Source organism: Lissotriton helveticus, chromosome 2_1 (assembly GCF_964261635.1).
Source record: "Lissotriton helveticus chromosome 2_1, aLisHel1.1, whole genome shotgun sequence".
In the NCBI taxonomy this organism is placed as follows: domain Eukaryota; kingdom Metazoa; phylum Chordata; class Amphibia; order Caudata; family Salamandridae; genus Lissotriton; species Lissotriton helveticus.
Genome location: NC_136059.1, coordinates 1574695302 through 1574708687, shown reverse-complemented (window position 1 = coordinate 1574708687; position 13386 = coordinate 1574695302). Strand labels below are relative to the sequence as shown.

The 13386-nt window shown below is 53.4% G+C and overlaps 1 pseudogene; it reads left to right on the top strand.

Annotated features, from left to right (window-relative positions):
• The first annotated feature begins 2949 nt into the window (after window positions 1-2949).
• LOC144820787 (28S ribosomal RNA) lies at window positions 2950-4431 on the top strand (annotated as a pseudogene).
• The last annotated feature ends 8955 nt before the right edge of the window (window positions 4432-13386 follow it).

Below are 13386 nucleotides of genomic sequence, written 5' to 3'. Positions count from 1 at the left end.
GGCACACCAGTCTCCTTGGTAGGTGAGGCCACTTGCTTCTGCTGCTCCTACTTACTGGCAGTGGCACAGGAAACTTGTTTCGCTGAGGCGCTACGGCCAACATTCTTTGTGGCCATCTTCTTGAGATGTCAGAACAGCAGGCCGCAGTTGCATGAGCTGCAGAGTTGTCTTGTCTGTGGCCAAACGTGACGTCACGTGACGTTGTGCTGCACACACCGCTGCAGGACTTCTTCCTGGCACTGGTGGTTCTCTTGTGCACCTAAAAGCAATGGAAGCCAGAGGAACATCAGTTATACACCCCAAAAAGTCGAAAAACACTCAAAAATCACCACAATCCAATGCCATCCATGCCCTCAATGATGTTTACATTCAAGACACCCCACAGAAAGACTTGGTCCATGCACCACTGAGTACCCCTGGGCATAATGGATGAAAGCAAGGCAAAATGGGTGCAGGCCTGAGCACACTGCCTGCCTTCAAAATGGCCCCTTGACCCCCACCACATGGCCAGGACCTGCCTGTACCAGCCCTCAAAATGGCACCCACCCACATGGCCATGCCCCAACAACACCCCAAAAAATCGAAAAACACATAAAAATCACCACAATCCAATGCCATCCATGCCCCAAATGATGTTTAAATTCAAGACACCCCACAGAAAGACTAGGCCTGAGTAACCCTGGGCATAATGGTTGAAAGCAAGGCAAACTGGGTGTAGGCCTGCGCACACTGCCTGCCTTCAAAATGGCCCCTTGACCCCCACCACATGGCCAGGCCCTACCTGTACCAGCCCTCAAAATGCCCCCCACCCACATGGCCATGCCCCATAAACACCCCAAAAAATCGAAAAACACATAAAAATCACCATCATCCAATGCCAACCATGCCCTCAATGATGTTTACATTCAAGACACCCCACAGAAAGACTTGGTCCATGCACCACTCACTACCCCTGGGCCTACTGGCTTTACTGACCCCCCAAAATTAAAGAAACAAACAATATATAACAGTGAGCTAAAATTCCATGACATAAATGAGAATTAAGTTAAAAAAAAATCACAGAAACAGTTGTATCATACACCCATGACTAACCCTGGGCCTACTGGATACTGTGACTACCCACCACAATATATATTTTGTTAAAGTTGTGAAAAAAGTTTTAGAACTGGAGTTGCCTCAACTGCATTGCCCCAAACAAACAACACCAACTTACTTGTAAAATATCAAGTCCAAAAGTGATCTAAACTCCAAAGTCCAAAATGTCCTCAAATACAAATATCCAGCAGCAGCCACAAAAAGTAATCCTTTCAGCTCCACAGCCAAATGAAAAGTGACCAGGACATGGACAAAGCACTGAGAGGAGCCTGCTGGACAGGAACAGGAAGTTGGAGACACTGGGGCACTTCCTTTCTCCCACCCCACCCCAAAAAATGGACTCCTGCACCAAAAAGTGCAGCCAAATGTCAATCTGAGGAGTTATTCTGATCAAAATCATCATTTCCACAAGGTTTATGCTTCCTGCGGTGGATTTCTTGTGCATGCAATTTTTACAAACTCTCGCCGTGCAAGATGGCAAGCCGCGATAACTCTCACGCGATCACGCAGCAAGATCGAAAATGGCGCAGCACACGCAAAACCGGGAGAAAAACAACTCGCAGGCTCAGAGTCAACGCCGCGCACGCGATATTGTATTTTTCAAGCGCGACCAAGCAAAATAATTCGTAGCTTGAAAATTTGCGGATTATTGGGCAATTTCACGCGATTCGCGGATCGCGAAATCATCAAAAATCCGCAAATTCGCCCGCGAAACAGATTTTCTGCCCACGCTTAGCCTGGACACGGCAAAGCCAGAGGAAACTCTGGTGGAGGTTTCTAGCGGTCCTGACGTGCAAATCGGTCATCCGACCTGGGTATCGGGGAGAAAGACTTATCAAACCATCTAGTAACTGGTTTTCTATGAAGTTTTCCTCAAGATAGCTGGGCTCAGAGCCCCCCGTTTATCTGGTAAAGCAAATGATAAGAGGTCTTGGGGCCGAAACGATCTCAACCTATTCTCAAACTTTAAATGGGAAGAAGCCCGGCTCCCTGGCTTGGAGCTGGGCATGGAATGTGAGTGCCTAGTGGTCCACTTTTGGGAAGCAGAACTAGCACTGCTGGATGAACCGAACGACGGGTTGAGGTGCCCAATGCCGACGCTCATCAGACCCCAGAAAAGGTGTTGGTTGATATAGATAGCAGGACAGTGATCATGGAAGTCGGAATCCGCTAATTAGTGTGTAACAACTCACCTGCCGAATCACCTAGCCCTGAAAATGGATGGCGCTGGAGCGCCGGGCCCATACCTGGCCATTGCAGGGGCGGAGAGCCGCAGGGGCTGGCTAAGCCGTGATGAGTAGGAGGGCCACTGCAGTGTGCAGGGAAGCCCGGGACAAAGGCTCGGGTGGAGCTGCAGCAGGTGCAGATGTTGGTGGTAGTAGCAAATATTCAAACAAGAACTTTGAAGGCCGAAGTGGAGAAGGGTTCCATGTGAACAGCAGTTGTACATGGGTCAGTCGGTCATAAGAGATGGGCGAGCGCCATTTGGAAGGGACAGTCAATGACCTCCGCTGCCCTTGGCCGATCGAAAGGGAGTCGGGTTCAGATCCAACACCCCAGAGTGGCAGAGACAGGCGCCCTCATGGCGTCCAGTGTGGTAATGCAAATGATCCCAGAGAAGCCGGCGAGAGCTTCTCTGGGATCTCTGAGGTCTCTTTTCTTTTTGAAGGGCTGGGTGCCCTGGAATGGGTTCGCCCCGAGAGAGGGGCCTGAGCCTTGGAAAGCGTTGCGGTTCCGGCGACACCCGGTGAGCTCTCGCTGGTCCTTGAAAATCAGGGCGAGATGATGTTAATCTTGCACCGGGCCATACCAGTATCTGCAGCAGGTCTCCAAGGTGAACAGCCTCTGGTATGTTGGAACAATGTAGGTAAGGGAAGTCAGCAAGTCAGCTCCGTAACTTCGGGATAAGGATAGGCTCTAAGGCGTGGGTCAGGCTGTGGTGCAAAGCAGGGCTAGGCAAGAGCTGTAGCTGGACGAAGCGCCTCCCTCCGGGATGACGACAACTCTGGACGCGAGCCGGGCCCTTACTGTGGATCGCCCCAGCTGCGGGGTCACCTTTCCCCATTCCCCCTCCCCGGGGGAACGAGACCAGCGTTCTGACTCGGAAAGCGCCTAGCAGCTGACTTAGAACTGGTGCTGACCAGGGGAATCCGACTATTTAATTAAAACAAAGCATCGCGGAGGCCCGAGGCGGGTGTTGATGCGATATGATTTCTGCTCGGTGCTCTGAATGTCAAAGTGAAGAAATTCAATGAAGTGCAGGAAAACGGCGGGAGTAACTATGGACTCTCTTAAGGTAGCCAAATGCCTCGTCATCTAATTAGTGATGTGCATGAATGGATGAATTACATTCCCACTGTCCCTACCTACTATCTAGCAAAACCACAGCCAAGGGAATGGGTTTGGCAGAATCAGCGAGGAAAGAAGTCATATTGAGGTTAACTCTCATCTGGCACTGTGAAGAGACATGAGGGGTGGAGGATAAGTGAGAGGCCCTCTCGCTGCCGTTGAATTACCAAGACAATCATCATTTTCTCACTTACCCAGTGAGGCAGGGGGGTCAAACATTAACTCAGGTGTCCTAAGGTGAGCTCAGGGAGGACGCAAACCTCCCATGGAGCAAAAGGGCAAAAGCTCGCTTGATCTCGATTTTCAGTTGAATACAGGCCGTGAAAGCGGGGCCTCACAATCCTTCTGACTTTCTGGGTATCAGGCAGGAGGTGTCAGAAAAGTTACCAAAGAGATAACTGGCTTGTGGCGGCCAAGTGTTCATAGCGGCATCGCTTTTTGATCCTTCGATGTCGGCTCTTCCTATCATTGTGAAAAAGAATTCACCAAGCATTGGATTGTTCACCCACTAATAGGGAACATGAGCTGGGTTTAGACCGTCATGAGACAGGTTAGTTTTACCCTACTGATGATGTGTTGTTGCAATAGTAATCCTGCTCAGTACGAGAGGAACCACAAGTTCAGACATTTGGTGTATGTGCTTGGCTGAGGAGCCAATGGGGCGAAGCTATCATCTGTGGGATTATGACTGAATGCCTCTAAACCAGAATCCCCCCTAAACCGTAATGATACCGCAGTGCAGTGGAGCCTCAGTTGGCCTGGGATAGTCGGCCAATCTCGGTGGGCCGGTACGTAGAGCCACTCGCTTGGGAACCAGAGCGAGCACGGAAGGGGGCCGCCTCCATTGCCCTTAGTGCACCACATTTTCGTGGGGCACCCGGTGCTAAATCATTCGTAGACAACCTGATTCTGGGTCAAGGTTTTGTAAGTAGCAGAGCAGCTACCTCGCTGCGATCTATTGAAAGTCAGCCTCTGAGCCAAGCTTTTGTCTCTCTGTGCATGGGCAGCCACAGAAGCCCTCCTCCACCATACCCAGGGGTGGGTCCCTCTGCCACCGGCCGGAGGGAGGGATGCGGAGGGGGTCACACGTGCCCAAGGGAGGCCGCCTAAACCACGTGCCCTCTGGCATGGGGCCTCTCCTTCCTGTCCCGGCCCCACCGGGGTACATGACCCGGTCCACCATCCCTTGCGGGTTGGCAGGTGACCAGATGGCCTGGGCCGACCGGGCCTCCCCTTCTCGCTGCTCACGGGTAAGTCAGGTAGGGAGGTAAGCAGCAGCCCCGGGGGAAGGAGCCTCCCGAGCGGCTGCCTCGGTGCGCCTGGCCATCCTCGCTGGACTGCAAGGCCGACTGGGTACGACACCCTCCCAGGCCATCTGGGCACTGAGTCATCCCAGGCCATCTGGTAGCCTGGATGTGCAACCAGATGGCCCTGTCAGCCACGCGACCAGATGGCCCTGCGGGCAGAGTGACCAGATGGCCCCGTAGGCAGTGTGACCAGATGGCCCGGCGGGCTGGGTGACCAGATGGCCCTGAGAGCTGGGTGACCAGATGGCCCTGCGGGCTGGGTGACCAGATTGCACTGCAGGCTGGGTGACCAGATGGCCAGACTACCGGCTGGCCAGGCTAAATCCACATTTTGTCCTTCCCCAAAGTTCTGTAAGCCCCCACTACATGGGGGCTTAATAGTTGAGAAAAATGGGCTACTCAGGAGAGGACGTGGCCGGGGCTTAACCCTCCTTGGTTCTAGCCGAGGGTCCGGGTAGTGGGGATGGGGGTCCACCTGGTCCCGGGGAGGCTTTCCCCAGCCAGGCTAGGGTTCGGAAGCTGGGACCGGGCCCGGGGATTCTGCTCCATCCTAGAGTCCCAAGATGCAGGAGCCCCCTGTTCTGCAAGGCAGCCGAGGGTCCTTGTGCTGTGGACGGGAGTCCACTGGGGCCCGGGGAGGTTCTCCCAGGCCTGGCTAGGAATCGGAAGCTGGGCCCAGGCCCGGGGCTTGTGCTCCTTTCCAATGTCCCAGAGTGTGGGAGCACCCCATCCTGCAAGCCAGCTGAGGGTCTGGCAACTGGGGACAGAGGTCCACGTGGCCCGGGGAGGTTCTCCCCAGCATGGCTAGAGTTCGGAAGCTGGGCCTGGGCCAGGGGCTTGTGCTCCATCCCAGTGTCCCAGGGTGTGGGAGCCCCCCTTCCTGCAAGCCAGCCGAGGGTCTGGGTGCTGGGGACGGGGGTCCACCAGGGCCTGGGATGGCTCTCCCCAGCCTGGCTAGAGTTCGGAAGTTGGGCCCGGGCCCGGGGCTTGTGCTCCATCCCAGTGTCCCAAGGTGTGGGAGCCTCCATCCTGCAAGCCAGGCGAGGGTCCGGGTGCTGGGGATGGGGGTCCACCGGGGCCCAGAGAGAGGTTCTCCCTGGCCTGGCTAGGCTTCAGAAGCTGGAACAGTGGCTTGTGCTCTATCCCAGTGTCCCACGGTGCGGGAGCCCCCCATCCTGCAAGCCAGCCGAGGGACCCGGACCTATGGAGGGGCATCTACCGGGGCCTGGGGAGGCTCTCCCTGGCCTGGCTAGGGATTGGAAGCTGGCCCTGGGCCCGTGGCTTTTGCTCTGTCCTAGTGTCCCAGGGTGCAGGAGCCCCCTTTCTGCAAGCTTGCCAAGGGTCCGGACGCTGGGGATGGGGGTCCATTGGGGCCTAGGGAGGCTCTCCCTGGCATGGCTAGGGATCAGAAGCTGGGCCGGGGCCCAGGGCTTGTGCTCCGTCCCAGTGTCCCAGGGTGCAGAGCCCCCCGTCCTGAAAGCCAGCAGAGGGACCGAGTGCTAGGTACGGAGGTCCACCGTGGCCCAGGGAGGCTCTCCCCAGCTTGGCTAGGGTTTAAAAGCTGGACTCGGGGCTTGTGCTCAGTCCCAGTGTCCCAGGGTGTGGTAGCCCCCGTCCTGCAAGCCAGCCGAGGGTTCGGGCGCTAGGGACGGAGGTCCACCATGGCCCAGGGAGGCTCCCCCAGCCTGGCTAGGGATCAAAAGCTGGTTCCTGTGGAACATATACTTAGTATTTACTTGAAGCAAACTAAGCGAAAATCGCATTAGGCCAGGGTTTCAATTAGGTGTCAAAGAGAAAGGAATACACATACACTGACTTAGTTGTTAGCTAAAGTTGTATTCCTTAAGTCAATTACCAATATTTACAAAGCATTTGAGCAAAATATATGAAAAATATGTACAAGTGTGTATAGTGTCCCAAGTGAAAAACATGAACCTAAATAACAAGAGTGACGTTTTGTGACAATATTAACAAGGTTTCAAAAAGTTTTCCGTTTCTAAAAGCAACCAATATTTCTTGTTTGACATACTTAGTGTTGGACTTGGCCCTTCTGGCACGTTCACCCCTAAAGTTTTTGCTTTTTAATTGTGACCTGGTGATAGTGATTTTTGTTTTCTGCGCACTTTACCACTGTGTCCCAGGGTAAAGTGCATGCGTGTGGTAAGGTTGGTCTGCCCTCCCATAGGAATGCATGGGGAATGTATGTGTCCATGTTAGTTCCTGATGCGTGGGGAGTGCAGGTGCGAGTTTGGGATGTGCGGACTTGTGTGATTAAATGCTGCGCGATGATGTGTGCGGCATGATTGTGCCTAGAGTGGAAGTGCCACTTCTAGAAGTTGGCCTGTCTGTGTATAAAAGGTAAATTGGCTGTCTGGCTTGTGATTGGCTGGAGCTGGCCATGATGGGTCTGCCCCGGTGGTGAGTGGAGAGATCTGCATGAGTCATGTGAGGGAGAAGTGCACCTGGGACCTGAATAGGGCTGGGCTTTTCCCACACAATGCTGGCTCCCCCCCTGTGGTGCGTCTGATGTCCCTATCCTGGCCAGTGAATGGAAAGGGTGGCTGAGCACAACAAAATGCTCCAAAACCAGCAGCGACTGGTTTTCCCCCCACCCAGCATCTAAGGTCAAAGGATTTCTATGTATAAAAAGGGGCTGTGTCCCCTTGCAAAGGGTTCTCTTGCCTGATCCTATCTTGGAGGGGGCCTGCTGCTGCTGGGCGCCAGGAGGACCGCCACTAGGACTGCATTCCTGCCTGGAGGGCCCTGTGAGCTGGCCCCTGGGCCCAGCCTTGCCCCCCCTGCCTTGCTAAAGGACCTTTTACTGGCCTTTGACCTAGCGCCTGGGAGCGCTGTACTTTTACTTTCATGAAACGCTGTGTTCTGCCTGCCCAGGAACGCTGCTGTTGGCTCCTGCAGCCCGAAGTGGGAAAGCCCTACCTCGAGGGATTCCCCAGTGTGGGGATCCCCCTTTGTGCCTCTTTTTCCAGAGCAGGTGCCCACCCTGCGTGTGGTCCCGCAAATTGGCCAAATCTCTCTTCAGGAACAGGTGCCCACCCTGTTTTATTTATTTATTTGACGGGAGCCCACCCTGTGTTGAGGAGAAAGAATCACCGCCGCGGCCCTTGGCCTAGCGCCGAATCCAGAAGTCCCATCGCGTCATCACCAAGCCCCGCAGCCATTGGTCTGGACGCAGGGCTTCCCCCAGATCTGAGGGCTGCTACGGAGGCCGAGGGGGACCGAAGGCAGGAACCGGCACCCGGAGAAGGAGTCTCCATGCTGCTCACAGAAACCGGGGAAAGAAGGGCAGCGACGCTGGCTCCCCCAGCGAGGCTTTCCCCAGAGAGAGAGAGCCCCGCCTCCGCCCTTGAAGCAGAGCCCGAGGAACCCTGCAAGAGCTGGTGAGTGCGAGGGCAGTTTCCTGGTTACCGAGAGCGGCCCTGGTTGACAGAGGGCCGCTCCAATGACGATTGGGGGCATTTGCTCATTCCGAGTCCCCAGAGGGGGGATTCCGACACCAGGGGACATTTGTTTACAGAGCCCCGTTGCTCCGAGTCCCCAGCGGGAGGACTCCAATATGGGGGCATTCTTTACTTTGCCCACGAGGGCTCCGGGGGCCATCATTGTTCGAGGGGGGGCGTCGGGGCACATTGCCAGTGCCCGCTCACCTCCTGCTAAAGTGGTACCTGCGTTTTATTTTAGACCCTTCGAGGCTCCACGGACTTAGGGGGCATTATCTTGTTGCAGAGCCCACAAGAGGGCTCCAGGGGACATTTGTTTACAGAGCCCCGTGGCTCTGAGTCCCAGGGCGGGAGGACTCCAACTTTTGGGGGACATTACTGAGGGTAGGGTGGCCCCGGTTGGCAGAGGGCCGCTCCCGCAGCCGGCAGCATTGTTTTCAGAGCCCACAAGGCTCAAAGGGGGCATTTGTTGTTCAGAGCCACGAGGCTCCTGAGGCCCCAGTTGTTTCCGTGAAAAAGCCCAGAGAAGATCCCCAGCTGCCCAGCACTTAGTGGGCAGCTGCTTCGTTTAGGCTTGCCCCTTTTACTCACCCTTCTTTGGCTGTCTGCGCAGCCTGCCCTGACTTTTCTGGACATAGGTGTTTCAGCCCCTGAGAGGCCAGTTGGCCTGGGGGACAGTTCTGGTGTTGTGCCCTTGCGTGAGGTACATGTGTTTGGCCCTATGTGATTTTGCGCAATTGTAAGTACCCGCCTAATGTCATTGATGCATCATGTGCCAAGTTCTTGCCTATACCTCTGAATGTGTTTTTATGCATCATGTGCCAAGTTCTTGCCTATTCCTCTGAATTTATTGTAATGCTTAGGAGGTTGTTTGCCTAGTATAGTGATACTAGTGAGCTCATGGTTCCCTGCGTGATATTTTCCTAAGGTGGTTAGGGTTGCGTAGGTGGTACTTACCTTTTACCAGTTGTTCCTGGTTGTGTGCTACATTTGTTATTTGGTGCTACAGTTATTATTGTTCTATGTTCTAAGTGCTAATTCTACCAAGTGCTAGTTCTAAAAGTGCCTATTCCTGACAGTGGCCCACGTGGCCCTGTCCCATGACCATAATCCCCTGTAAATTGTGCCTATGGCACATTGTAAAGTGTGTATTTATTATCTAATGTGTTTGGTATAATACAAAGGCTATTTTTATATATAACCTTGTGTGGAGTTTCCTTTGTGGTGGGCCTTGGGTGTTGTTGCTGGGTGCGCGCGCAAACGCTTTACACCTTGCCTCCGAGATAAGCCTGACTGCTCGTGCCAAACTACCAAGGGGGTGAGCAAGAGTTATCTTGGCGGGTGACTTCCTTGCCCTGACGTAGAATGGTGGTTTCTGCCTGACTTTGGCGCAAGCCTCAGCCAACCGGAAATCCCATTTCTAACTTTGGTGGTCAGCGGTGGGAAAAGGACTTGCATTTGCGCTGTACCGCAGCAGCAACTGGCTGCACCACAAAACTCTGCATTTTAGATAGTCACATTTTGGGGGTTATTGTTTTTTTGAAGTTCCATTATTTCTTCTCCTAAGAGTGTCATTTTTAGATTGTGTACTCTTGCTTCAGCTCAGATTATTAGGTCCCCTGTGTTGCAAGTGTCCCTGAGCGTCCTGCCAACATGGAGTCTGCTTTTAATTTCTGTGGTCTGCTTAGATACAGTATGGATGAGTTGGTAGAGTTCTGTGAAGAAAGAGATATAGCAGTAAATGGGTCAGACACCCCGTCCAAACTGAGGGACAATCTGATCCTATGGCAGAAGGATGACTGGGAAAGTGAGCGCAGTGAGGAAGATAGGGCCCGGGCCGCACACCATGAGGGTGGTGGGTCTGAGGGGAGCCCTGAAGAATCTGAAGAGGAGGAAGAGGATGACAGTGCCTGGACATCAGTAGATAGTGAAGACCCCATAGATAGGGAGTCCCTTGCTGGGTCCAGTGTCAGGTGCAGCACCCCATCCCTTTTCCTGTCCCCAGAGGAGTGGGTAGATAGGAGGGAAGAAAGGGAGCATCAGCTGGCCTTGCAACAGCTCAAGTTAGAGCATGTCCAGGCGATGGCGCAGCTGGGTGTTAAGAAGCAACAGCTGGAGACCGAGAGGGTCTTAGCACAGGAGAGGATAGAGGAGGCTGAGAGGGCCTTCACCAGAGAGAAACTACCTCTGGAGTGTAGACTATCCCCTGCGTGCAGTTATAGTTTTCTGGATTCCCCAGGGAGGGTTGAGTCCAGTGGTGGCAGCGATATATGCATCAGTGCAGGAAGTCCCATTCCCAGTTCCCAGAGTATGGTACCTGTTTCCCCAGGAGAGGAGTATAGGTTGAAATTCAGGGGCAATAAGAATCTGCCTCACCAGTCTTGGGGAGAGTTTGAGGATGAATGTTATGGGGCATTCATTGATTGGGTACGAGTTCACACCAAGAATAATTTTTATATATTGTTCGAAATGATTCTCAGAGAGCACCTGCTCAGTTGTTTTTCGCCAGGGTTGCGCCAACACCTGTTGGAAAGTGGGGTTACTAATGCAGAGCTCCTGGCAAGGGAAGCAGACCGCTTGGAAAGGGTCAGAGGTTCTGAAGAGTCATTGGTGAGTGATTCCGAAATTAGTGGTTCAGGTATCTTCCAGCCCAGCGTGATGGAAGAGGCTCAGTGTAGCCTAGCTAGGTCCCAGAATAGTGAGGGGGGTGTAGGGGCTTACTACCTGTCTCAGTGGAGCGGGAGTGAGTGGGTGACTGAGAGTTCTCAGATGCCCGAAGCCCTAGCTCAGAACCTGGGTGGTTTCTTGAGGGAACACCAGGTTGGGGACATAGGTTGTCCTGTTAGTCCATTTGAGGAAGATCACCTAGTGTCTAGGGAACCTGGAGCATCTGTAAATAGAGTTCCAGGGGTTCCAGTGTACGACAGTGCTACTCCAGTTGGGAAGGCACAGGAGTGATTGGGGGATGAGTTCCCCAGTGGAAGAACCAATGGGTCAGGGACTAGCCAGTTGGGCTACGTTCCCTTGGAGTGACCATGGTGACACCACTTCTGTTCTGGTGGATCTTCATGCACTGTCAGGTGGACAGGGGACGGGAGATCTGCACCGGACAGGCGGTCTCACAACATATGAGTCATGTGTCAACCTCAGGGGGATGGTTGTCCCATGTCCATAATCCCCTCTAAATTCTGCCTGTGCCTCAGCCAACCAGAAATCCCATTTCTAACACTTAGTATCTATATAATAATAGAATACAGTTGGTTAAAAAATGGTTTGCTTTTCATTTTTCCATGTTTCCAACCTTCAGTATGTGTGTTTGCTGTGAAGGGGCACGACACACATCGTTGAGCAACGGAAAAGAAAGAAAAAGAGAATATATATTTTAGGATTGCTACTTTTCACCCTTACTAGGGGTAAGTGATCACATAATCTATCCCTTGAAATGAATGTTTGGTCTGAGTTAGGTAAATTGGTCCTGCGCAAACAATAAATAGAGTGATACCTTTATTATTTCTTCCTCACAGAACCCGGCTGGGTGCCACAGTGAGTATTCTTTTCTATTTCAACACGGGGTATTTCACCACAGTGCACCGTAGCAACTCCACAATCAGGTACATTCCTTCCCATTTGTCCTATTACAGCAATTTAGCCAAAATATGGGCCATTTTTCTAAATCATTTCCCTGTTCTCCATAGATGTCCCCATTTCGCAGGTCCTGAAGAGACCCTACACCCAGAATAGGGTCGAAACGCCGTCGACAGAAAAAGGAAAAGCGAACCATTTTTTAACAAACTGTATTCTATTACTATAAAGATACTAAGTATATGTCAAACAAAAAATATTGGTCGCTTTTAGAAACAGAAAACTTTTTGAAACCTTGTTAATATTGTCACAAAACGTCACTCTTGTTATTTAGGTTCATGTTTTTCACTTGGGACACTATACACACTTGTATATATTTTTCATATATTTTGCTCAAATGCTTTGTAAATATTGGTAATTGACTTAAGGAATACAACTTTAGCTAACAACTGAGTCAGTGTATGTGTATTCCTTTCTCTTTGACACCTAATTGAAACCCTGGCCCAATGCGATTGTCGCTTAGTTTGCTTCAAATAAATACTAAGTATATATTCCACAGGAACCATTGTTTCTTAGACGAATTGATTACCCTGGTTTCTCAGTGAGTAGAGTCCCTTGTTTTCCTTTTCAAGGGTTCAAAAGCTGGGCCCGGGCCTTGTGCTCTGTCCCAGTGTCCCAGGGTGCGGGAGCCCCCCGTCCTGCAACCTAGCCAAGGGTCGGGGTGCTGGGGACAGGAGTCCACTGGGGCCCGGGGAGGCTCTCCCTGGCCTTTGTAGGGAGCAGATGCTGGGGCCTGGCCCAGGGCATGTGATCAGTTCCAGTGTACCAGGTTGCAGAGCCCCCATCCTGCAAGCCAGCCAAGGCTCCGGGCACTGGGGACGGAGGTCCACTGTGGCCCGGTGAGCCTCTCCCCAGCCTGGCTATGGTTCGGAAGCTGGGACTGGACCCGGGGCTTGTGCTCCGTTACAGTGTCCCAGAGTGTGCGAGCCCCTGTCCTGCAAACCAGCCGACAGTCCAGCTGCTGAGGACGGAGGTCCACCGTGGCCCAGGGAGGTTTTCCCTAGCCTGGCTAGGGTTTGGTAGCTGGGCCCATGGCTTGTGCTCCGTCCCTGTGTCCCAGGGTGCGGGAACCCCCTGTCCTGCAAGCCAGCCGAGGGTCCGGGCACTGGGGACAGGGGTCCACTGAGGCCCAGGGAGGCTCTCCCCGGCATGGATAGAGTTCGAAAGGTGGTCCCGGGTTTGTGGCTTGTGCTCTGTCCCTGTGTCCCAAGGTGTGAGAGCCCCCCATCCTGCAAGCCAGCCGAGGGTCTGGGGACGTGCTACCACCAGGTCCTGGGGAGACTCTCCCTGGCCTGGCTAGGGTTCGGAAGCTGGGCGCGTGCCCATGGCTTGTGCTCCGATCCCAGTGTCTCAGGGTGACAGAGCCCCCATCCTGCAAGCCAGTCGAGGATCTGGGCGCTGGGGACGGGGGTCCACCTGGGCCCTGGGTACCTCTCCCTGGCCTGTCTAGGGTTCTGAAGCTGGAACCGGGGCTTGTGCTCCATCCCAGCATCCCAGTGTGTGGGAGTCCCCCATCTTGAAAGCCATTTCAGGGT